At 55.6% G+C, this 22,977-nt stretch overlaps 1 protein-coding gene across 1 annotated transcript in view; it reads left to right on the top strand.

Annotated features, from left to right (window-relative positions):
* Positions 1-22,977, top strand: part of RPH3A (rabphilin 3A) — an 84,475-nt gene that overhangs the window by 7,654 nt on the left and 53,844 nt on the right. The window lies entirely within an intron of this gene.

Raw genomic sequence — 22,977 nt, 5'->3', positions numbered from 1 at the left:
GCTGGCCCTTGGCTTTCGTTACTTATTCTCTTACGTCCAGACCCCACTGCCTCCTTCCCACGCAGCCCTGTTTCTGCTCTGATGGGCATCTCTTCTGTTTGCAGACAAACATTCTACACTGTCTCTTAACTGATAGGTGGTGCAGTGCTGCAGATCTCGGGGTTTCTCGTTTATTCCCCTGAACACTCTGTGTCTGAGATCCAGCCACGTTGCAAGGTTACTGCTGATCCTTGGCTGCTAATTGACACTGGACCCCAGGGTGTTAATTTCCCTGATTATTATTATTATTATTTTTTAACCCATTTTCTCTCCTTTCTTTTTTTAAAATTTTTTTATTTGTTCTGATTAGTTCTACATGAGAGTAGGATGCATTTATGAATTTCGATAGATCAGACATAAGTGGGGTACGATTTCTCCTTTTTCTGATTGTACGTGTTGCAGGATCACATCAGTCATGCAGTCATACGTGTACCTGAGGTAATAATGTCTGTTTCACTCCACTGTCCTTCCTACCCCCAGGCCCCTTCCTCCATTCCTTCCCCTCTGCCTGATCTAAAGGAACTCTATTCTCCCCTAGCCACCCTCCCCACCCCCACTTATTGTCAGTTAGCACCCTCACATCAGAGAAAACAATTGGCTCTTGGTTTTTCAGGATTGGTTTGTTTCACTTAGGATAATATTCTTTCTCTTTTTTCAATTTATTTTTATTTTTTGCAGTACTGGGATTGAACCCAGGGCACCCTACCACTGACCTACATCCCCAGCTCCTTCGATTTTATTTTGAGACAGGGTCTCACCATGTCACCCAGGCCGGCCTTGAACTTGGGATCCTCCTGCCTCAGCCTGCTCAGTAGCTGGGAATTACAGGTGTGTACCACCGTGCCCAGCCGAAGACTCACTTGGAGGGATTTTATCACCTGGGAGGTGCAGCTCAATGTTTTGTTGTTTTGCTTTTGATTATTCGCTCAACAAACATTGAATGCCAGCTGGTGATGGTGAGATGCCACAGGCGTGTGGAGCGGGCAGAAGAGTACAGCAGTCAGTCTCTGGAGTCTGGAGCTGGCTGGATCAGGGCTTGAGTCCTGGAAAATCTGCTGCTCGGTGGCTATGTGAACTTTGATAGAGTGACTTAGTCTCTCTGAGCCTCAGTTTCTTCTTTTGTAAAATGGGGATAATGACAGCATTCATTTATAAAGTTGCTTGAGTGTGAAATAAGATGATGCATGACATACCTTGACTGATAAAAAGTTTTAAATGGCACCTTGGGGGGTTGGATAAATGCATGTTCATAGCCTGTGTTTGTCAACTTTCTAGTACTATAACAAAATACCTGAGGTAACCAACTTAAAAGGAGAAAAGGTTTATTTTGAGCCATAGTTTGGCAGCAGGAGGCTCCTCCTGGTCCTGAGTTACTCAGAGGGCAAAATGCTGATGAGGCTGCAAGCCAGAGTCCTCGAGTAACCAGGGAGGCCCCCAGAGGCCCTGAGGTCGTGGGACTGGGGAGACTCCAGGGCTGGAAATTCTCCCCTGGTCGTCATGGCAACAGGTCTGGCCTGGGAGCCTCTGTCCCAGTGGGTCACCACGGGCTGCCATTTCTAGTGCCTCCTGTGAGGGCAGCCTCCGGCCTCTACTGCAGGGTGGGCCCCCATGCCCCGGGGGGCTCCCACCTGCTTCCAGCCTGCCCCTTGGGGTCTGAGTCCCAGCGGCACCATGGAAGTGGTGGTGTCCGGCAGCTGCAGAGCCAGTCGGGGGCCCGCCATGCTCCATGGGCGGCTCCCTGGAGCCCCGGCACTTGCTGGGCTCAGCTCTGTGCTCCGTGAGCCCTCTGACCCCTTGGAGGAGCCGTCGGGGGGTGGGAGCACCTGCACTGGCGGGTCACTGAGGCTCTGGAGAACAGGGAGCCTCGTTTCCCCAGCCCCCTGTCCATAGAGGGCGGATGCGGGGATGCACACCCAGACCTTGGAGCGCCAAAGTTGGATGCTGAATTTTCACAGCAAGATGAACTCCAAGGCTCTCTCTCCTGCCCGGGACCTGCCATGACAGTTGCTCCGTACTGTTGGGAATTGTCATGAAGATAGGGCGAGTAGCAAAGGCCTCTGCAGAAATCAATTCTCCAGCCTTCAGCTCCTGGCCTGGGTCCAGAGGGAGCACCACCCTGCAGCACAGGACTGACACACTGACCAGCAGGGGGCAGTGTGCACACCAGGTAGAAGCCCGGCTCCCTCCGGGTTGCTTCCCAGCCTGTGGCCTCCCTGCCTCAGTTTGCTCACCTGCAAAATGGGAATCATAGCTCTCCCCTCAGAGAGCCGCGAGGGTTGTGTGGGAATGCGTGAGGCGCCTGGTGTGCCACGCTCACTGTATAAATGTCAGCTGCCCCGTGTCGGGTGGGACTTGCATTTCTAAGAAAGATTACTTCCAGAGTCAATGCTTTTGAAGGACAGGGCTGGAGTCACTGTCTCCATTGGCAGTTGAAGGAACTCAGGCCCAGAGAGGTGGCCCAATTTCTAGAGCTCACTAGGTGAGTTAGGGCTGAGGACCAGGTTCCGTCTGCGGGGATAGCAGTGACCAACTCACAAAGCTGAGCTGACCAGCAGCAGCTGCAGACATGCTGGGAAAAGTTGGCGTTTGACTTGGTGGCTTCGGGATCCTCCTGGTGGGCCCCTGCGGGGGTCAGGGGCTGGGGACACTTCCAGGTGGGTGCTCCAACCTCAGAACTGGACAGCAGGTTCAGACGCTTCAGAGACTGAGGATCTTGCCAGGGGAGCCCTGGGTTCAAATCTCCAGTCCCTCTTCGGTAGAGCAGATTTGACCAGTTACCAAAGCTCCCTGTTTCCCAACTAGGATGGGGTGCTGTTCACCATGGCAGGTGCCTTGGGGGCTCCCATGAAGATGGAGGGGTGCCCACATGCCACGTTCTCAGGATCCTCACCCCCTTGTCACCCCTGCTACTCCTTAGCAGTCATTCACACTCTGCCCCGGGTCTTTGGAGCCTCTGATTCAGGAAGCGCCTGAAGCTCACTCAGTTACACTAGCTGTTTCCACACTCCGGTCTGGCCTGCGATGGTTTCCACCGGCCCTGGCCAAAGAACAGACGGGTGAGATGTTGCCAACTAAATTTACCCTACAGAAGGTTTTCCTCTACCTTTACATTGTTGTTTCTGCTTATGTAGCATTAAAAATGTGTTTTTTAAAAAATAGAACGTTGTCCACTCTTGAGGGTAGCTTTTTAAAAAAATTTTAAAAATTCGTTCTAATTAGTTGTACGTGGCAGGATGCATTTATGCATTTTAATAGATCAGACATAAATGGAGTGTAAAAATTATTTTTCTTGCCCTTCCTTTTTAAATAAAGCAACCATGATAATGCAGGTTGATGGCCCTTGATTTGGAAGGGAATTGCACTTGTCTGAGAAATCTGTTGTCTGGGAGCTAATTCTGTTCAGTCATTAACCTCAAGATTTGTAAAATTTTAGTGTGCTTAAGAATCTCCTGGAACAGTTTTTTAAAAACAGGTTCTTGAGCCCATCCCTAGATGTTCTGACTTGGAAGGCTCCGTGGTGCCTGGAGGCTGCGGTGGGAGGGTTTCCTGCGTGACTCGGCCGCCCCCGTGGAGGGAGACTCAGCACCCGCCATGTTGGACAGCTCCAGCTAGTTAGGTCGGGCTTCTGTGCTGTCTGAACTTTGATCCTGTGGCTTCTCCCCATTTTGCCTTCTGGATCAAAACAAGGAAAGAATATTTCTAAGACAAAGCGTGATCCTCGAGAGCTGAGTTCAAGGTGTAGGTCATTCTGGTGAAGGGGATGATGCAGAAATGAATGCCCCTCCCTGCGTTATATTCGGGGACCTTCCCCAAACCAACATACAGCCATCCATTCACTGGACAGATAGTTATCGACCTTCTACTATCATGGGAGTTGTTGGACCCCGAGTATAAAGTGACTCTTTTCTACATTTTCTTAACAAAGTGATTGATCTGCCTCTACCACACCCCCCAACCTGTTTTGCCCAACTGAAGTAGGTAACCTGCTAGGGATGCAGGGAAAGTTGCCTAATGTCCAGTGGCATGTTAGCTTCGTCAACTGTAACACACATAATACCTAAAATTAGATGTTAGATAAAGTAATCCATTAATCCACAAACCCGTTGTTTGTTAATCGCTGATAGATATTGAGAAGACACCAGAAAAGAAAAGTCGTGTCATTCCAGCCAAAGTCGTCTCGTTGGCAAATGGGAAAGGACTCTGGATGTGCTCTTGGAGTTTCACGAGGGTCAAAAAGTTTAGGAAGCCTGTAGGTACACTCTTGTTATTCCAAATAAAGCAATTTTAGAGGACAGACAGAACGGCTGACACTCAGGGAAACATTTCAAGAACGAGTGGACATAGGTTCCTGGTTTCCAGAGGAATATTTGGCTGGGGTGCTCATCTTCTATTTGCCCACGTAGAGGACATGTCAAGTACCGTGCCCACCGCTGGGACAGGACAGAAAATAATTTTTATTTGGCACCTTCCCTGGAACAGGTAGACGTTAATTATGCAGATGGATATGTAGTTACAGGCCGAGGTGGGGCTCCTGAAGACAGGAGCACAGGTCTACTAGAGCATGGCAGGGAGAAATCTGATCCAACCTGGGAGGGCTTCCCTGAGGAAGTGACATTGAGCTGAGGCTGTGAGAGCATGTACAGAGGCCCTGAGGTAGCATTCAAGGATCTGGAATGTCTGGAGCAAGGGCCAGGGGGAGCCCCCTATGCCATAAGGCTGGGCCATGCTGTGGTGATTTATTCTAAGACCAACAAGGTCTCAAAAGCAGAAGGGGGACCTGGAATGATCTGTTTTGAAAAAGTCACCCTAGTACACCTCAGGATTCACAGGCAGATGAACACCCAGGGGAGACCTGATGAATATTTCAGTGACCTAGAAAGGGCCACATGTCTTGGTTGAGCACCCCCCTGCTTCACCCTCTTCATAGCACCCTGTCCTTGGAAAGTAGGAGGATTTTGGGTCCCCTGCCAGGGAAAGATTTTGTTCTGCAATAAACCGTGAGTAGGAGCTCCCTAAAAATGTGGGCAGGGAAAGTCGAGGGAGGTGGGAACATTGCGGATCTACCTGGGGTTGAATCCCAGCTCTGCTGCTGGGTGACCTAGAGCAAGTTCCTGAGCCTCTCTGAATCTCAGTTTCCTCATCTGGAAAATGGAGTCAACAATACCACTTAATTCACTGGGTTGCCTTGGAAATGTAACAAATCATTACATGGTCTTTGCTTGGAGTAGGGCTCAGCATGTAGTAGGTGTAGTAATAATAATAGTAATAGTAATAATAGTAATAGTAATAAGAGTATAGTAATAATAATAGTAGTAAACTATTGTTTCCATAAGGTCTCTGAGCTCAACATTCTAGAACCAGACCTGTTCATCCTTTCTACCCTCTGCCCCAATCACCTTCTTAGCCTTTCCTGCTCACCTTATTTAAAATTGTACCTGCTTCCCCAGAGCTCCGCCACCTCCTCTATCCCCTGCCCCCCACTCTTGGTGCTGTGTGCACACTGTCTATTTTAATTATTTATTTGGTTTTGGTCCCTGTCCTCCCACCAGAACAGGATAACTTGACTCTTATTTACCACTGTGCTCCCAGGGTGCTGTGTCCCATAGCACCTGGTATGCAGTAGGTGCTCACTAAGTATTCACTGAACACGGTCAGTGTCAATCTAGGCTCCTTGCTCTGGTTCTAAACCTCACCCCTCCTCAGGCGGCTATAACCTGACGGATCATTAAGCAGAACAGCAGCAAAGAGGAGAAAGAGAACCTCCAAGTCTCAGGGGGACTGGGGGCTGGGCGGCGGCTGAGGCGCCAGGGATTTGGGTGGTGGGGAAGCATGGGAAGGTCTTCTATAAAGCCAGCCCTGTGCCCTGATCTTTCTCACCTGATTAATCACAGGAAGCCCTTGTCGATAGCAGCATCACCTCCGCCCTGGCCGCGGCAGCTGGTGGAATGGCAGACTTATTCAATATTTAAGAAGACCTGCATTGCAGGCTGGGGCTTGGCCTGCTGGTGCCAGACCAGGCAGCAAATGCTCAGAGATGGTCCCCTAAGTGCTGGATTAGTTTTAAAAGGAGAGAAAGAAGAGGAGAAAAAGCCACAAAGCCCTCAGCCGCCCCTGGCCGCCCACGGTTTCTGGTTGACGTTGAGCGGCACACCCCAGAGCCACTGTCTCTGCCTCGAGCCAGACGGTGCTGCCAGCAGATGGGAGGCGGGGGCCAGGGATTCACTCTCCTGGGTTCTGTTTCCCAGCATTGCAGAAAGCAGTGGTTTTCAGAATGGCATTCCCAGGCCAGCGGGGCCAGTCTCACCTGGAACTTACTAGAAATAACAGATTCTCAGGCTGGGTCCCAGACCTGGATCGGCAGAAGCCAGGGCTGGAAATGGGCACCCATTCCTCCCGGGAATCCTGAGGCAGGTTCAGGGTGGAGAGAGGGAAGGGGGCGTGGGATGCCGGCGGGCCTCTCAGCCCTGGCCGCGCCACCTCGGCTGGGCTCTTTGGATCGTACCGTGCAGGATGCTGGGACCCTCTGAGCGCCTTCCTTGGTGGGGAGGGCTTCCTGGCTTGGCATTTTTACACTGCCTCCCAGGTGATTCCGAGGGGCCGTGTTCGCCACTTGTGTGACTTTGGGGCATCTTCTCACCTCAGATCCCGTTTGGGTGTCTAAATCTCTCATCTCTGAAACTTGCAAGGAAATTAGAAAGCTGGAGACGGACCGAGAGCCTTTGGTGGGCCGTGGCACTGCCAGGGGGGCTGGTCGGGTTTCCTGGGAGAGGCCACGGCTCCGGCCATTCTGGACCGCTTCCTGCCAATCACCCCATCTGCTCCTCCTCGTTTTGGGGAGCGGGGCCGCCATAGGTGCCATGGCCCAGAGCATCAATGCCTCCTGCCGCCGGCTTCAGGCGACCTCGTGGGAGCTGGCTTCCCATGCCAAGGCTTTCCCATCCCGAGGAGCAAGAACCAACGGGGGTCGTCAGGCACTTTTGTTGGGGACGCGTTCTGTTTCCTGGTTCTTATGTGGCAGGCTGACTGTGCAAAACCAGCACCGAATCACCCGCAAACCTCAGCTCTCCTTTTAGAGAGAAATGACCTGCGTGTTTCCCTTTCCCTGAGAAAGAGCTGGAAATCAGGACTGAGGGAACATGACCCCCAGGACTGAGGGGACCCCAACTTTGGAAGATGGACACCTTCCTACACCTCCAAGCCCAGCCCCCATCGGCGACCCATTTGCAGAGAGTGAGCGGGCAGCCTGGCTTGGGACCAACCGCTTCACCCAAGCTCACCCCGAGCTCGCCACCAACCTGTGCTCCTGAGCGCGCTTTGCGGACATTGGAGGCTGAAGCCACACCCCCAACCCATTTGCTCCCCGCCCAAGCCCAGGCGTTCGCTCTGGCAGCTCCCTGGTCCCCTCTGCCCCTCTGCCCGGCGGAGGCGAGCTGGAGGAGTGAGGCGGAGATGCACCTTGACTGCTTGCAGGAGAAGTTGGCCAGACACAAGCCTTCAGGACACGATGCATGTCCCTGGCACCCTCCCTCCCAAAGCGCCTCTCTGCGTCAAACATCTTGAGGTCTGCCCTGGCTCCGCCACCCTCGGAATATAAGACCGGGGTCCTCGGCAGCCGACCCGTCGCTCCTGTGGTGAGAGGGAAAGTGGGAAGGTGCGACGCTTCTGATGATCACCGCCATTCATGCTGAATGGAGCAGAGTGTTTTACGTGTTATGTAATAGGTTATCTGTTTCACATATAACGCGCATCTATTTTTCTTAAACGAGTAGGTAATACAGACAGACAGACAGACACCAACCTCATCCCTCTGTGCTACCAACCTGCCACAGACAGAGCCGGTCACTGCTCCTGGGGAAACAGGTCCGGCATCAAGGGATCAGCCGCGACCTTGCTTCGTGTGTGCTCTGCCTCAAGCCACCTCCCTGAATAGGCATTATTGAGCCATTAACTTCGAACTCACGACCAGCAGCCCTACAGCCCCTGACTGAATGAGGCTTAGTTAACACATTTTGTCCTCCAGGAGGTTCGTCACAGCCTTCTTGCACTTGGGGACACTAGACAACACCATTGTGCTGAAGAGGGTGGCTTTCTATGACGTCAGCTGGGGACACATGTGTTGAGTGACTCATTTTTTGTCCTCTCCGAGTATCTGTGAATGAACACAAAAGCATCACACGTGTTGGTTTGGGGAGAACAAACACATTTGAGCTAGTGGGCAAACCCGTAAATGAGGAATCCACAAATCTCGAGTGTGTGCTGAGCCTGGGTCTGTGACCCTCAGGACCACAAGTCCTCTGCCTTCATTCAGCCTCATGCAGATGTTCATTGGCTGATGCAGTTGAAGAACCTGACGTGGCGGAGGCGTGACTGGAGCCCCAGGCTCAGCAAGGGCTCGACACAGAGTTCTCGTCACCTCTGACTTCTCTCTTTCTGAATCAGCTCCGCCTTCAGGCAGACTTTCTTCACCTGGGAGGACCTCGCCACATCCCAGTTTGTCTTATGCCAGTATCAGCTCAGTAGGAAAGAGAGGGCGAGAGAGAGAGAGCTTCCAACCAAAGTTTGAGAATTAAGTCTACTTGACTAGAATTGGGGAATCGATTCGACTTTGAATTAAGTTCATGTGGTCAGAAGAGGGGAATGTGCTGATGGGCACCAGGTCGGGCTGTGTGACCAGCCCTGGGAGGTCAGTCCCATTGGAACACCGTGGGCTGAGCCTGGGTAAGGGTGGTTCCTTAAGAGAAAGTTGGGGTGTTGGCACCAGGAGAAAGAGGAGCAGCTGTCCACTCCCCACACCCCTAAGGAACTTTTGGTCTGTGGAGGTGACATCTGGTGTTCTACATTCCCAGCCTATCAGAAATTCAGGCAAGAGAGGGCTCAGAGGGCGGCAGAAGGTGTTACGGGACAGGTGCGTTGGGCTGGGTTGAGGGGTGACATGGAGGATCAAGAGCATCTGGGGGGCTGACCAAAGCCTTCTCACAAGGTCCCGTGCCATCCTGGGAGCTTCTGTGGCAGGAAGCCCAGGGACCAACTCCAAGTCCTACCCGGCCTCCTGGGAGGGAGGAGGTGCGTGCCGCTGTCCGTGGTCCCTTCTGATTTCCTAGCCGACTTTCCTCAAGGAGACGCTTGTGTCCGTTCTCTGTCTTCATGAAAAATATGCACGATGGTCCTGCCCGTGTGAATCAGGGCCCCAGCGGGAAACAGATGGCAATTCAAAGTGTGTAATTTGAGGGGAATTTTGAAAAGGAATGAGGTGTGATTAGCATCCAGGAAAACCAACCAGGGGCAGTGAAGCCCCCTGGGGCTGCAATAATAGGGAGCTGTTACCGTCTCCAGGCATGGCGGGAACCAGAGGCGGCATTGTGAGAGCCAGGAGAGAGCTGCAGAGGCAGTGCTGGGGAGGGCTGCCTGACCTGCGCCATGACCATTGGTGAGGACGGGGACATGGCAGGAAAGGAGCCCTGAGCTGCTCTTCCCTCCACCCATTGGCTAAATCCAAATGGAAGCCAGAATCCCAGGAAACCTGCGAGATAATACATAACAGTCAGCTTCAGGGAAAGAGAGCGGGGAGGTCAGGGTGAGGAGCACGGCAGGAGGAGGAATGCCGCGCTACAAGTATCAGCTAGCGATGCCGTGTAACAACCAGCCCCAAAAGTTAGTGGCTTAGCACAGGAAGCTCCTTTTGTTGGCTCACATCTCCAAAATTTGGGCTGGAATTGGTGCATTAGTCCATCCTCCTGGTCTTGCCTGGCCACCCATGTGGCCACAGTCACCTGAGCTGAGGCTTCACAGCTGGGTAGTACAAGATGGTCTCCCATGTCTGGAGCTGCTGGGCCTCTTGACTGGGCAAGGGACTTAGTTTTCCTCCATGTGGCTGTGCAAGAAGGGTAGACTGGGTTTATAACATGTGAACGGGTACCCCAGAGGACAAGCTACAGGCAAACACTGTACGACCTCTGCTGGCCATATTTACTCACTTCTGGTTGGCTCAAAAGAGTCAATGCTACACCCAAAGTTAGTGCAGGGCGACTATAAAACATGGATAGTATGCTCACTCAGGGATACCCCTGGGACAATCTACCCTGCTGCCCCCCAAACAAGCAGGACCATGGCCTAGGTTGCATGTGTTTGCAGGTGGATTTGTATACTTTCGACAGTCCATGTAAGTATCTGATCACTGAAATATTATTCATGGAGAGCTGGATACTGGGGAGTGCGATGTGTGTTGGCAGCCACCCCAAAAGCTTCACCCACCAGAGGAGCCTTGATAAGAGGAGAGACAAGAGCAGCTTCAGGTGTGGTGTGGCTATAGTGTCCCTCCAGGTTGAGGAACGGTACGGACAGTGGGCTCATCTGCTTGAAGGCAGAGTGTGTGTATATGTATTTGCATGTATGCACGTGAGAGGGAGAGGGAGAGGGAGGGAGAGAGAGAGGGAGAGAGGGGGAGAGGGAGAGGGAGAGGGAGAGGGAGAGAGGGGGAGAGGGAGAGAGGGGGAGAGGGAGAGAGGGGGAGAGGGAGAGGGGGGGAGAGGGAGAGAGAGAGGGAGAGAGGGGGAGAGAGAGAGGGGGAGAGAGGGAGAGGGGGAGAGGGAAAGAGAGAAAGAGGGAGAGAGGGAGGGAGAGGAAGAGGGAGAGAGGGAGAGGGGGGAGAGAGGGGGAGAGGGAGAGGAAGAGGGAGAGAGGGAGAGGGGGGAGAGGGAGAGAGGGGGAGAGGGAGAGAGGGGGAGAGGGGGAGAGGGAGAGGGAGAGAGGGAGGGAGAGGGAGGGAGGGAGAGGGGTGTGTGCACATGGCGTCTGACACCTGCCATTTAGACGGGCTCTGCCATCCGTTCAGCTGGTGACAGGACTGGTTTCTAACCCTCTCTGCCTCCATTTCCTGGTAAAGAAGGAGGCTCATGACCGAGCCGAGAATTTAGGTAGCACCGTGGCAGGTGCTCGCGTGTGTGAGGCACTGTGATCGGGATGAGGGATGCCCTCGATTTATTAGGAGTTATTATGAAGGAGATGGGGGAGGAAGTAGGGAGGATTTAGGGCCAGGAATACCCAGCCTTACTCCTTACTGGCTCTTCCAATCTTGAAGAAAAGCCAATTAACCTTTATAAGTTTTAATTTTTCTATCTTTCAAAAGAACTAAGTGGTGTTTCTTGGTCATCCTTGAATGTACCAATGCATGTAGATTGCTTGGTGTGGCTCCTGGCACACTGTTGGAGATTGAGACCCTTCTATATTTAGCAACCTCTATATTTTGGAGAGGATGACGAAGATAACGTGATCCTCTCTATTGAGCCATGCATCGGCCCTGTTCTGTGAACGTTACCAGCGTCAAGTCATTTAATCCTTCAACATCCCTATAAGTAGGTACTATCATCACTCTTGTTATCATCTTTGATTTTCATTGAAGGAAAGCAAAGCACAGAGAGGTTAAGCAACAGTCTTAACATCACACAGCTAGAAGAGGCAGAGCTGGGATTTGAACCCTGGCAACTCTCAGTCCCTGCACTCCTCTGCCTCGGTGATGAGCCCTAACACCCCCGCCTGCGTCAAGACCAAGGGCCTCGTGAATCGCAGCTCCGGTCCTTCAGGTCTTGATGGCTGCGGCCCTGGGGGCAGCGAGCCTGTGGTTCACCACGCTGTCCAGCCAACCAGACCAAGCCTTCCTTTCTCTGTCACCTTCCCCCCTGGCGCCAGGAGGACCCGGTGGGGAGCGGAATGCAGGAGGCAGGTCTTTGGGATCCATTATTCATGGCAGCGGAGGGAGAGAAGCTTTCTGCTGTTCTTTCTGAAGTGGTCTCGGTTTCTTAGGAGGTGGAGGCACCTCCTGCCAGGCGCTCTGGGCTGCAGGTTGGGGGAGCGTCAGGGGACAGTGTGGGAGGGGACCCTGAGGCGGGCCAGGCTCTGGGTGTGCCGCTGCCTGTGGGGCTGGGGCGGAAGGCAGGCGGGTGTGTGTGCGCGTGTGAGCGGGTGATGTGCGCTCGAGCTGGGAGCCCGCGGGGTGCAGCATGGCGGGTGTGGGATGAGCCAGGAGGTACGTGTGGGTGTCACATGGAGTGGTGTGGCTGTGGACAGTGGGGTGCCTCTGTGCCAGGAGCATGGGTGTGTGCAGCTGCAGTGGGGTGGGGGTGTGTGTGCATGAGTGTGTGTGCATGAGTGTGTGTGAGTGTGAGTGTGTGTATGAGTGTGTGAGTGTGTATGCATGAGTGTGCGTGAGTGTGAGTGTGTGAGTGTGTGTATGAGAGTGTGATTGTGTGTGATTGTGTGTAAGTGTGTGAGTGTGAGTGTGTGTATGAGTGTGTGTGCATGAGTGTGTATGAGTGTGTGAGTGTGTGCATGAGTGTGAGTGAGTGTGAGTATGTGTGATTGTGTGTGAGTGTGAGTGTGTGTGAGTGTGATTGTGTGTGTAGGTGTGTGAGTGCGGGTGTGTGCGAGTGAGTGTGTGAGTGTGTGTGATTGTAAGTGTGTGTGAGTGTGTGAATGAGTGTGAGTATGTGTGTGATTGTGTGTGAGTGTGAGTGTGAGAGTGTGAGTGTGAGTGTGTGTGAGTGTGTGTTGTGGCAAGAAGACAAGGAGAGCCCTTCCCGCTGGAGAGTGAGGACCTGGGCCTCCCCCATCCAGAAGCACGTTGCCCGGGCACTCAGCCCCCAGGTGCTCCCTGCTCACCCTGGGTCACGGGTATAGGACGGGCACTCGTCCCCTGTCAAAGCTCCATGCTGCCCTTTCCATGGCTCTGGTGGTTGGGAAGCTGCCCTTGTCCCAGGCCAGACTCCCTGGGTGACTTTGCCGGGTGGCGCCGGCTCTGGCGAGGTGGTGCTGAGGGAGCCGCCACCCCGGGTGGGCGTGGAATGCCGCATGCCAGGGAGAGACGCTCGGGTCCACAGCCTGGGTGCCCCTTCCTGTCTGTGACCTTGGGCAAGTTAGTCGTCCCTCTGAGTGGTCATCCCTCGCAAGCCACCACAGGACCGTGGCAGAGCTTGATGGAGGTGGCCTATGGGGTGGCCCGCCTGAGGTGGGGCTGTGACTTCTGGCTAGCCACCCTCTGCAGAGCACTGGACACAGCCTCCAAGAAGGAGAGTGAGCCACTGGCACACAGGCTCTGCCTCCACGGGCGGGGGTCTGAGTGTGACCTGGAAAGCCCAGGGAGCTGCGGGGGAGCCGGGGCCTTCAGCAGGGCCCAGGTCAACCAGCCCGCGGGAGGGATCAGGGCCGCCGCTAAGCCTCTCCTCCCGCCCTCCATCTCCGGCCCTGCCTCCTGCTGGACCAACCCGGCCATGCCACGCAGCCTCCGGGCCCACATTCCTGGGGGGACGCCATCTCCTGCCTACAGTTTGTGAGATGAACATGTCCCCAGGAGGGGCCGGGACTGCCGGGGACCCATGTCCCTCTCTGTTCCCAGTTCTCCTGAGGCAGAGGCAGGGCACGCCTCTGGTCCCCTGGAGCACCATGTGACCTGGGCTCAGCGACAGCCTGGTGGCCATCAGAATGGAGGTCATTGCAGCCTGGGTCTGAGCAGCAGCCAGGGGCCATTAAACCAAATGACTTCTTTCAATATTCAGACCCACCTTACCCTTTTCTCCTGCTGGGCCGTGTCTGTGCGCATGCCCGAGTGCGGAGATCAACCCCAGTCGGGCTTTTGCTTGCTGGGCTGCGGTGGAGCTGGGGCCGAGATAAGCTCGCTTAGCCACATGGCGAGGGCAGCTTTCTGCTTTGTCGAGGAATCAGAAAATTGGCTGGACCGAGCAGGGAGCCCCAGGGTTAACGTGTTAGCCGTGCCTGCTGCATTTGGGCTTGTGGACTCAGGGCTCAGAGATCCTCCATAATCCAGGAGAGGAAGGAATGTGGGGTTCCCCTAGCTTCTCCCTAGGAGGGTCCATTCTGGATCATGCAGTTCATTCTGCAACCTCATTTCAAATGTACTCCTTCTTGTGACTCCCCTGGCTGTGTGTCCTATGGCAAATGACTTTACCTCTCTGGGCTTCTGTTTCCCAATCTGTAAAACTGAATAGTGAAAGATGCTACTTTCTAGGATTATTATGAGGATCAAATGCGCCGTTACACGTGGATCGTTGTGTGGAGTCCCTGGCCCCATCGCAAACCCGGGCACGATGTGTCTGTTGTGCTGTGATAACAAACATTTCCCAGAGTTCCAGACTGATTCCTTCTCACCCTGCCTGGATATGTTGGGTAGACCGTCCAGGTCCCTGAGTGGATCCCTCACCAGGGACCCAGTTATGCTGTAATAATCCATTGACAGGGACTTCCATTGACAGGCGTTCCATGCCAGCTCTTTGCGTGCATCATCTCATTTAATGCTTACGGTTCCATTTTTGAGGTGGGTCTTATTTTTGTCCCCATTCCACCCGGGAAGAAACTGAGGTGCAGGAAGGCGAACAAACTTGCCCAGGTTGCCTGGCAGAATGGCCCTGGACCTGACCATGGGGCCTGAGTCACCTTGCTGAGTGTCGGGGCAAGCAGGGGTTGCCTGGGTGGCGAGGGTTGGAGGCTCTGCGCTGTCACCTTTAACCCTTGAGTCAGGGCTCGCCACTGGGCCCCGCTCTCCCCCGCCCTGTTCTTCCTCCATCTTCCAGCACCCGAGGCCCCCCATGAATGTCCACCCTGACACGCCACCCATGTGGGAGCGCAGCTTCCCCGCCCCCCGCTCACCTCCCGGAGCCCAGCCCCCAATTCCCCTCCTCTGGGAGAACCCCCGCCCCTCCCCAGCGGGACCCACCCACAGTCTGTCTGCTCCCAAGACATTTTGTACAAAAATCCAAACTTATTCTAGAAACACACACACACATGCACCCTTTTCTAGAAGAGGGAAGAAACTCGTCTTCATTTTTAATTAATTCTGGCTCTTTCGTCCTGATGCTTTGTGCCGCCACCTCATTTGTCTTATGGAGCGCTTAGTTTTGCTTTTGATTAGCATTGTTCATTGCCACTGGATTTTGATTGTCAGTGCGGGGTCCCAGCAGGCCTTGGCGGGAGTGGTGTGGAAATGTTTCCGTCCTCCAGGACGCTGGCTGGCCCGGCCTCTGAGGAGAGAGGGACAGGGTTCCGAGGGGCTGGAGGCTGGCGGATGTTCCCCAGGCCGCAGCCAAGCCTGGTTGCCTTCATTGACCCACACGGGGTCGCGTGCCCATCCTTGGCCAAGCACAGTCAGCTGACGCTGGTTGGTGGGCGGGGGCCATGTCCAAAGGGCCACCTCCAGGAGCCACTGACAAAGGTCATTCCTGAAGGAAAATCGGGGTGCTGTTACCCCAGAGGCTGTCCGGATAACCGCTAGGCAGGCCAAAGCAAGGCCACTCGGCCCAGATGTCCACCATGGGGCCTCCCTCAGGCTCAGCAACACCCAGGGGTCACTCAGGAAACCCAGAGAGGGGCTGGGCGGATCTCAGGACCGGGTCTGGGGCCCGCGGTGGTCCGGGCCACAGGCTGCTCCACAGCCGGTTTTTGCTGCAGAACAAGACACTTCACAGGTCAGTGGCTCAGGCCAGCCTCCCAGGTGTGCCTCACGATGCTCCTGGCCGGCCATCAGGTTGAGTTCGGCTGGGTGGTTCTTCTGGTCTGGGCCAGGCTCCCATGACCTTGGCTGGGTGGGTTCCCGCACAGCAGCAGGGACAGCTGAGGCCTCCTGCCACCGTCTCCTCTGGCAGGTGAGCCTGGTGTCCCTGTGGTGGTGGCGGATTCGAGAGGAGACGCCAGCTCTGGCTCCTCAGGCCTCGGAGGGCCCTGTGCTCTCTGCCAGGCGGCAACTCAGATGCGAGGGTGGAGGAAGAGCCGTCAGCTTTGGAGCGGGGGCTGGAGAGGCCATGGATGCAGGAAGGGAGGCAGGGGGCCCTGGCTGGCGGTGGGCGAACCCCACGTTCTGCTCCGGGCACTGGGGCGGAGCGGGGTCAGATGTGCCCTTGGAGAGCGATGCCCACAGAGGGCAGCCGGAGAACATGACGGCCACGTGGCCCTTCAGGTCCCAAGGGGCACAGTGGGGCCACTTCCCAGCTGGAGGGAAAGAAGAGCGAAGGCTGGCAGTGGGGACAATGGCAGGTAGTGGCCAAGATCAGCCTTGGCTAAGCTCACGTGACGGTCACACTGCTAGTCTCACCTGCTTCTTCTCTCCCTATTCTTCGCCGCTCCTAGGACGGTGTGCAGAACCTGGCACTGGCTCTGCCCCACGCCTGCTGGGTGGGTGGGTCACACCCTCCTGTGTCGCCCTGCGAAAGGGAGACCATGCCCTGGAAGATTAAAGGAGGCCATCCAGGCAGAGCACCCAACCCGGTGCCCATCACAGCCTGGGGTCCACCAGGACGAGGCAGGTCGTGCTGATGAGCAAAGAGGGCCAGGGACATTAGGTACCTGCCCAAGACTGTGCAGATGACCGAGCATGGGGGACAGGCTGTGGACCAGCTATACAGCCTGACCAGTGGGGCCTGTCTCTGGGGGTCATTTGAAGACTCTTGGTGGAACCATCTGGTATCACTTCCTGGCGTGGGGGCACCATGCAGAGGGGGCCATTTGGGTCCCTGACCTGGCAATGCCGCAGGAACCTAAGTGCCAGGTGGGTAGTCAAATCAGTACCTGAGACAGCAGGATGTACTCAGTTCCTGTCACTCCTCAAAGCCCTTCTGTGGCTCCCATGGGGCAGAGTGGCAGCCTGCACAGCCCTCATGACCTGACATCGCCACGCCTCTCTGATCCCCGTACCTCTTCACTCCATCTTCCTTGCTGTGTCCAACTTGCCATGCACGGGCCTGCCCCAGGGCCTTTGCATGCACCTTCCCCTCTTTCCGAGTTGCTCTGCCCGAGGCGTCCACATGGCTCAGTCTGTTACCCCAGCAAGTCCTTGATCTAACATCGTCTCTCAGCAAGACTCCCCGACACCCATTTGAAGCCCAACTTCCCTTCCAACCCCAGGCCCTGCCCTGTCCTCTTTTCCTCTGGGGCATGCATCGCCAGCATCACCGGCTGACACCTTTGCATTTGACTTCCTTGCTTATTGTCCGCACCCTCCCGCTGCCCCCAGAGACAAACTCCATGAGTGTCTCTGTCCCTTGTACATTTTAGTGCCGTGTCCCTGGGGCCTAGGAGAGTGTTTGAAACACAGTGATAGTCGATATTCCATAAATGTTTTTTGATTCTTTCAGTTTTTTCAAGAGAAGTGGGTGATCTTTGTGTTTCATTAAATCCTGTGCTTTTAAGATACTGGTTTAATTTTTCTTTAAAAAAAGAAATTCCTGCATGGACCAAGCAGAGTGTCTCTCAGCCAGGACGCTGTGGGTGCACTTTCCCCTCCTCCACCCAAGCACCGCCCAGCCCCTCCGTCGTCTGGGTGAGATTGTCCAGGTGCCCAACTGCGTGGTGGCAAGCAGGGCTGAGGAGGAGGCGGGCAGGACGGAGACCGAGAGGTAGCCGTGGGGCACTGTCCAAGCCGCTGGCTGCAGGCTGATTTGAGGCCCAGACTGTGTGCCAGGGAGGCCGACCGTGGCCTTGAACCCCACATGGAGGACAGCTGGCCAGGCTCTCCGCAGTGTCCTGACAGGCCACGTGCAGCCCCTGCTAGCCCAGCCCCCTCCCCCGGGGGCCCCGCCAGCCCTTGAACTAAGTGGGCTTTGAGTCCTTCCTTGTTATTTTCATCCCACTACAACCAGCAGCCCACCTGGAAGATCCCGGTGGGTGGAGCCACGGCCCTTTGCCAGCGCTCCGGGAACCAGGAGAAGCAGGCGGAGCACACTGCAGGGAGCGGGGCGCCCGGGTCCTGCTTTTCCTGGGGTTGGGACAGGCTTTTGTGAGACACAGCGCGTGTTGAGGGTTGGCGCCAGGCCCAGGGGTCACTTTCCTGTGGATTGATGGGGACCCACCCCATGCACTGAGCTCTAGGACTTACATAAATATTTATTGAGCACCTACTGTCTACCTTACTTGGGGCTGATTTCAAGGTGTACATCGTAGGGCCCATGAATCAAATGTTCTGATGACAGCAGAGTGGGAAGCCAGGCACGGGGCTTCTACGCTGGGGGTCCTTCTCTGCGTGAAGCCCTGTGCAGCTGTCTAGGTCACAGGCCAGGAAGCTGGGCCCGCCTCTGTGGGAGGGGCCGCTGTTGAACACAGGCCCCGGGCCCTGTGCTCAGGGGTCCTACAGAGCAGGTGGAGAGACCCAGAGCAAACCCATCAAAGTCACAACGACCATTATCAGGGAAATGAACAGAAGGAGACTTCACACCTGTGCAAGGGAGAGAGATGGCGTATCAGGGAAGGCTTCTCGGAGGGGATGACATTTGTTCAGAGACCAGCAGAGCCACGTGCCACGGAGGGAAGGCGCTGTGGAGGCAGAGGGGACAGCAGAGGAAGAGGCCTGGAGACAGGAGCGGGAAGGGAGGAGGTGTCAGAGGTCACGGAGGGGTCTTGAATCTTCTCTGCAGCCACAGCCTCTGAAACACCTTGTTATTTTAAAATTGCATTTTGTAAAAACAAACAGTCATTTGAATGAGCACCTTATCCTCTCGGCTGCAAATCCAAAGCGTCCGTCCTGAGAGGTCTCCGTCTCCTGCAGCTCAGCCTGGCTCCCGGCTCCTCTCCCCAGAGGCAAAAGATGCCATTGGTTTCACATCAGTTTTTTGCAGAAATGCTCTAAGCATATCATCGCAAAATCACAGGCACGTCCTCGGCTTCTCCTGGGCCCTCGATGGGGGCATGCTGGCTCCTGGCCCCACGGCTTGGCCTCTCCGGACCCTTCGTCTTGGCAATCCGTCCACATCCGTCGTGAAGAGCACCGTCCCTCTGGCAGCTGTGTGGCTCCCCCACCCAGATGTTCCACCATCCAGCCAACCAGGGCTCGCCACCAGATGTTCAGGCGGCTCTGCTGACCGACTGGAAGCAGGGTCTCGGGGAGCCGGCTTCACCTCTCCGTGACTCAGTTACTCCGTCTGCGAAGTGGGAGAAGAGAGTTGAATAAGCTAAGACGGCAAAGCGCTGAGCAAGCGTGAGACCTAACACAGAAATCCCCATTGCCTTTGCGTCCTTGGGACAGCTGCGGTTCTGCAGGACAGTGCGGGCGAGGCGGAGCCGGCGCCTCTGGCTTCCCAGAGCAGCCGCTATGTCTCACCGTCTGAAGTCGCGCCTGCAGGACGGGATGCAGGCCAGTGCCCTGGCCCCGGGCATGCGGCCTCTCACAGGCACCTTAGGTGACGTGTCTGTCTTCCTTAGGTGGCGGGTCTTCCTTAGGTGGCAGGTCTGTCTTCCTTAGGTGGTGGGCTTTCCTTAGGTGGCGGGTCTGTCTTCCTTAGGTGGTGGGCTTTCCTTAGGTGGCGGGTCTGTCTTCCTTAGGTGGCGGGTCTTCCTTAGGTGGCAGATCTTCCTTAGGTGGAGGGTCTGTCTTCCTTAGGTGGCGGGTCTTCCTTAGGTGGCAGGTCTGTCTTCCTTAGGTGGCGGGTCTTCCTTAGGTGGTGGGTCTGTCTTCCTTAGGTGGCGGGTCTGTCTTCCTTAGGTGGCGGGTCTTCCTTAGGTGGCGGGTCTGTCTTCCTCAGGTGGCAGGTCTGTCTTCCTTAGGTGGTGGGTCTGTCTTCCTTAGGTGGCAGGTCTGTCTTCCTTAGGTGGCGGGTCTTCCTTAGGTGGCGGGTCTGTCTTCCTTAGGTGGCGGGTCTTCCTTAGGTGGCGGGTCTGTCTTCCTTAGGTGGCGGGTCTGTCTTCCTTAGGTGGCGGGTCTATCTTCCTTAGGTGGCGGGTCTTCCTTAGGTGGCGGGTCTGTCTTCCTTAGGTGGCGGGTCTGTCTTCCTTAGGTGGAGGGTCTGTCTTCCTTAGGTGGCGGGTCTTCCTTAGGTGGCGGGTCTGTCTTCCTTAGGTGGCGGGTCTGTCTTCCTTAGGTGGCGGGTCTATCTTCCTTAGGTGGCGGGTCTTCCTTAGGTGGCGGGTCTGTCTTCCTTAGGTGGCGGGTCTGTCTTCCTTAGGTGGCGGGTCTGTCTTCCTTAGGTGGTGGGTCTGTCTTCCTTAGGTGGCGGGTCTATCTTCCTTAGGTGGCGGGTCTTCCTTAGGTGGCGGGTCTGTCTTCCTTAGGTGGCGGGTCTGTCTTCCTTAGGTGGAGGGTCTGTCTTCCTTAGGTGGAGGGTCTGTCTTCCTTAGGTGGCGGGTCTTCCTTAGGTGGCGGGTCTGTCTTCCTTAGGTGGCGGGTCTTCCTTAGGTGGCGGGTCTGTCTTCCTTAGGTGGCGGGTCTTCCTTAGGTGGCGGGTCTGTCTTCCTTAGGTGCCGGGTCTGTCTTCCTTAGGTGGCGGGTCTTCCTCCGCTGTCCCCTGTGGACCCTCGGGCTCTTGTCTGTGGTCGCAGGCTTCTCTGTGTGGGGAATGGCAGAGCCAGGGTGTGAGGAGGGCCGCGGGCTCACCGTCAGACCCTCCCCGCCTGCGCTGACTCTCCCTCTGTCCTGAGAACATGGCGGGCCTCTGTGGAGTGTCGTCCGCAGGCAGGTAGAACACCCAGGGTCACACTCTGCCAGGTTAGAAACGGCTAAGTGCCGCCCTTCTCCGTCTCTCCCGACACCCCCCCACCACGTCACGTTCCTAGGAGCAGAACCGGAGATGGGGCTTCCTGTGCTGGTGACAGACTCAGGAGACGCTCCAAGGAGGATCCTGCAAGGAAGCAGGAAGCAGACATGGAGCGGAGGAGGGAGCCAGGACATCTGGGACCTCAGCCTCAGCCTGGTCCCCAGGAGCCCTGGAGCAGGCCGGCATCCCAGACCTGTCCCGCCTTGGCTGGGGACAGTGACTTGGAACCCTGGCCACTGCCTGCTGTGCTGGAGCCGCCCAGACATCTGAGCGAGCAGCTCCTTGGGACCCTCTTCCTCTGAGTGGCTGACACCCAGAGGCTGGGGTGCCCTGTGTGGGGATCCCGAGGGGCCATGGCAGCCCTCCCTCCGCCCCCTGCCATCGCAGAGCCTCCCACACTCCCCAACCTCCTTCCCCTGGGGCCGTTTTCCCAGTTGTTTGGCTCGGACAGCCCCCTCTCCTGGTCTAGGACCGGGGAGAGCACTGGACACGGAGTCCAGACCAGGGATGTTGATCTTGACCACGCTGAAATAGCCTCATTTGTCCATGGTGGCTTCTGTCCTGCAGGGAGGGACCTGGGCCTTTCCCTGGGAGGCTGGCCAGTGGGTTTGAACCTAGCAGACAGAAGTTTGGTGGGACGTGCTCTCCTGCTGTGTGTGACTAGATGCATGAGAGGGTTCTGCCCCGAGGGCCACAGGATTTGGGGACCAGAGTTCCTGGGAGATGATGGATGTGCCTCCCTTGTTCCAACCCAGGCCCTCCAGAGTCCCCCAGGGACAGCGTCTCCCCTCTGCTGAAAGAAGGGGGGGCACCCGGTTGCAGGGTGGCTGTCCAACCAGCTGAAACTCACAGGCTAGGTGCTGAGGCTCCACACCCAGGAGGGGCCAGGGTGTGGAGCTTCAGCAAAGTGACAAGACTTTCCGGTGGGGCTCTCCTCTCCCCAGCATCCAGCCACGCAAAGAGAATAATCCCCCAGCTGCAGGGTAGGAAAAGGGTTGACTGTGTTCACCTCCCCGTTTCACCTCTCCAGCTTCAGAGAGAACAGACCCGCCAGGGACTCAGCATCCTCTGAACGCGCCAAGCCCCTCGGTGGCCTAAATAATTCATGTGGGCTGCATGCAACCTCGTCCCTGGCCCTCCGGTGAGATACTGGAGGTGAGGGCCGGGCTCAGAGAGAACCTTGGCCTGGCTGGGTGCCCTGTGCTGATGTTGAAGGAGACACGTTCCCGTCTTCTGTCAGTATTTATTAAGTGCCGTCTGTGTGCCAGATGCCACTCTGGACCTTGGAAATGGAGCAGCACAGCAAATCAGAAGTTCTGCAAGGGGCTTCCATTTTGGCAGGGAGACTCAGACTCCAAGCAAATGGCCAAATATGAAATGAATTATAATCACGGGTCGTGGTCAGAACCATGAGGAAAAATAAATCAGAGTAAAGGAGCCCGCGGGGAGGAGACGGCGCGGCTGTTCTCACTGGCGCGTGCTGGAGGATCCAGAGCAGCAGAGGCGCAGGGTGGGCAGGGGGGTCCGGGAAGCGCAAGGACTGCGGCTTCTGGTCGTGAGCGGCCAGGGAGGCCTCTCTGGGGAGGCGGCATTTGCCTGATGTGGGATGGACAGGGCAGGTATCTGCAAAGGGAAGGACATAAAGATCGCTCATCTTAAATGTCTCACTGTGGCTCCTGCAGACGCGTACACCCAGTGAGTGACCACCCAGACCAGGGTGCGCAATATTTTCACCCCACAGAGGCCCCTCCATGCCCCGTCCCGATTGATAACCCCCCAAAGTTAGTGACCCACTGTCTCTGATTTCTATCACTGTCAAGTAGCTTGCCTCTCTTCCCTTTCACGTAAATACTCCCAGAGCGTGTCCCTTCTCGACCTGGCTCCTTCCACTAACCCTGACGTCCTCCAGAGCCAGCCAGGTTTTAAAGCGTACCAGGAGTTCATCTTATTCCCCGATATGAACAAGCCACCCTCCATCTGTCCATCTGTCAATGGATGCCGGCATCGGTTCCAATTTATAGCTATACCCCCAGTTTTTTCTCTACGAATATCCCGTACTTGTCTTAGAATACAAGCACCGTTTTTCTTGACTCCATACCTGGACACAATTCTTGAGTCCCAGGGTAGATGAATCTGAAGCTTTAACCAGACACTGCCAAAGCATTTTCCAAAGTAATGTACCATTTTCAGCTTTAATGAGGTCCAATTCCCATGTCACTCAATCCACCCACTTAAAGTGGACCGGCCAGTGGCTTCTAGAAGATTCATAGTTTTGCATTCATCACCACGATCAATGTTAAAACAGTGACTCCATGTCTCATTGTGGCAGGGGCTATTTTTACCAGCTCTGAGCAAGACCCCCCAGCCACTCCATGAAGCGTGCACTGACATGGGGCAAGGGTAGGTTCAGAGAGACCGT

The sequence above is a fragment of the Sciurus vulgaris genome, assembly GCF_902686455.1.
Source record: "Sciurus vulgaris genome assembly, chromosome: 8".
NCBI classification, from domain to species: domain Eukaryota; kingdom Metazoa; phylum Chordata; class Mammalia; order Rodentia; family Sciuridae; genus Sciurus; species Sciurus vulgaris.
The sequence above is the reverse complement of the archived record's forward strand: the minus strand, read 5'-3'. Positions and strand labels throughout refer to the sequence as shown.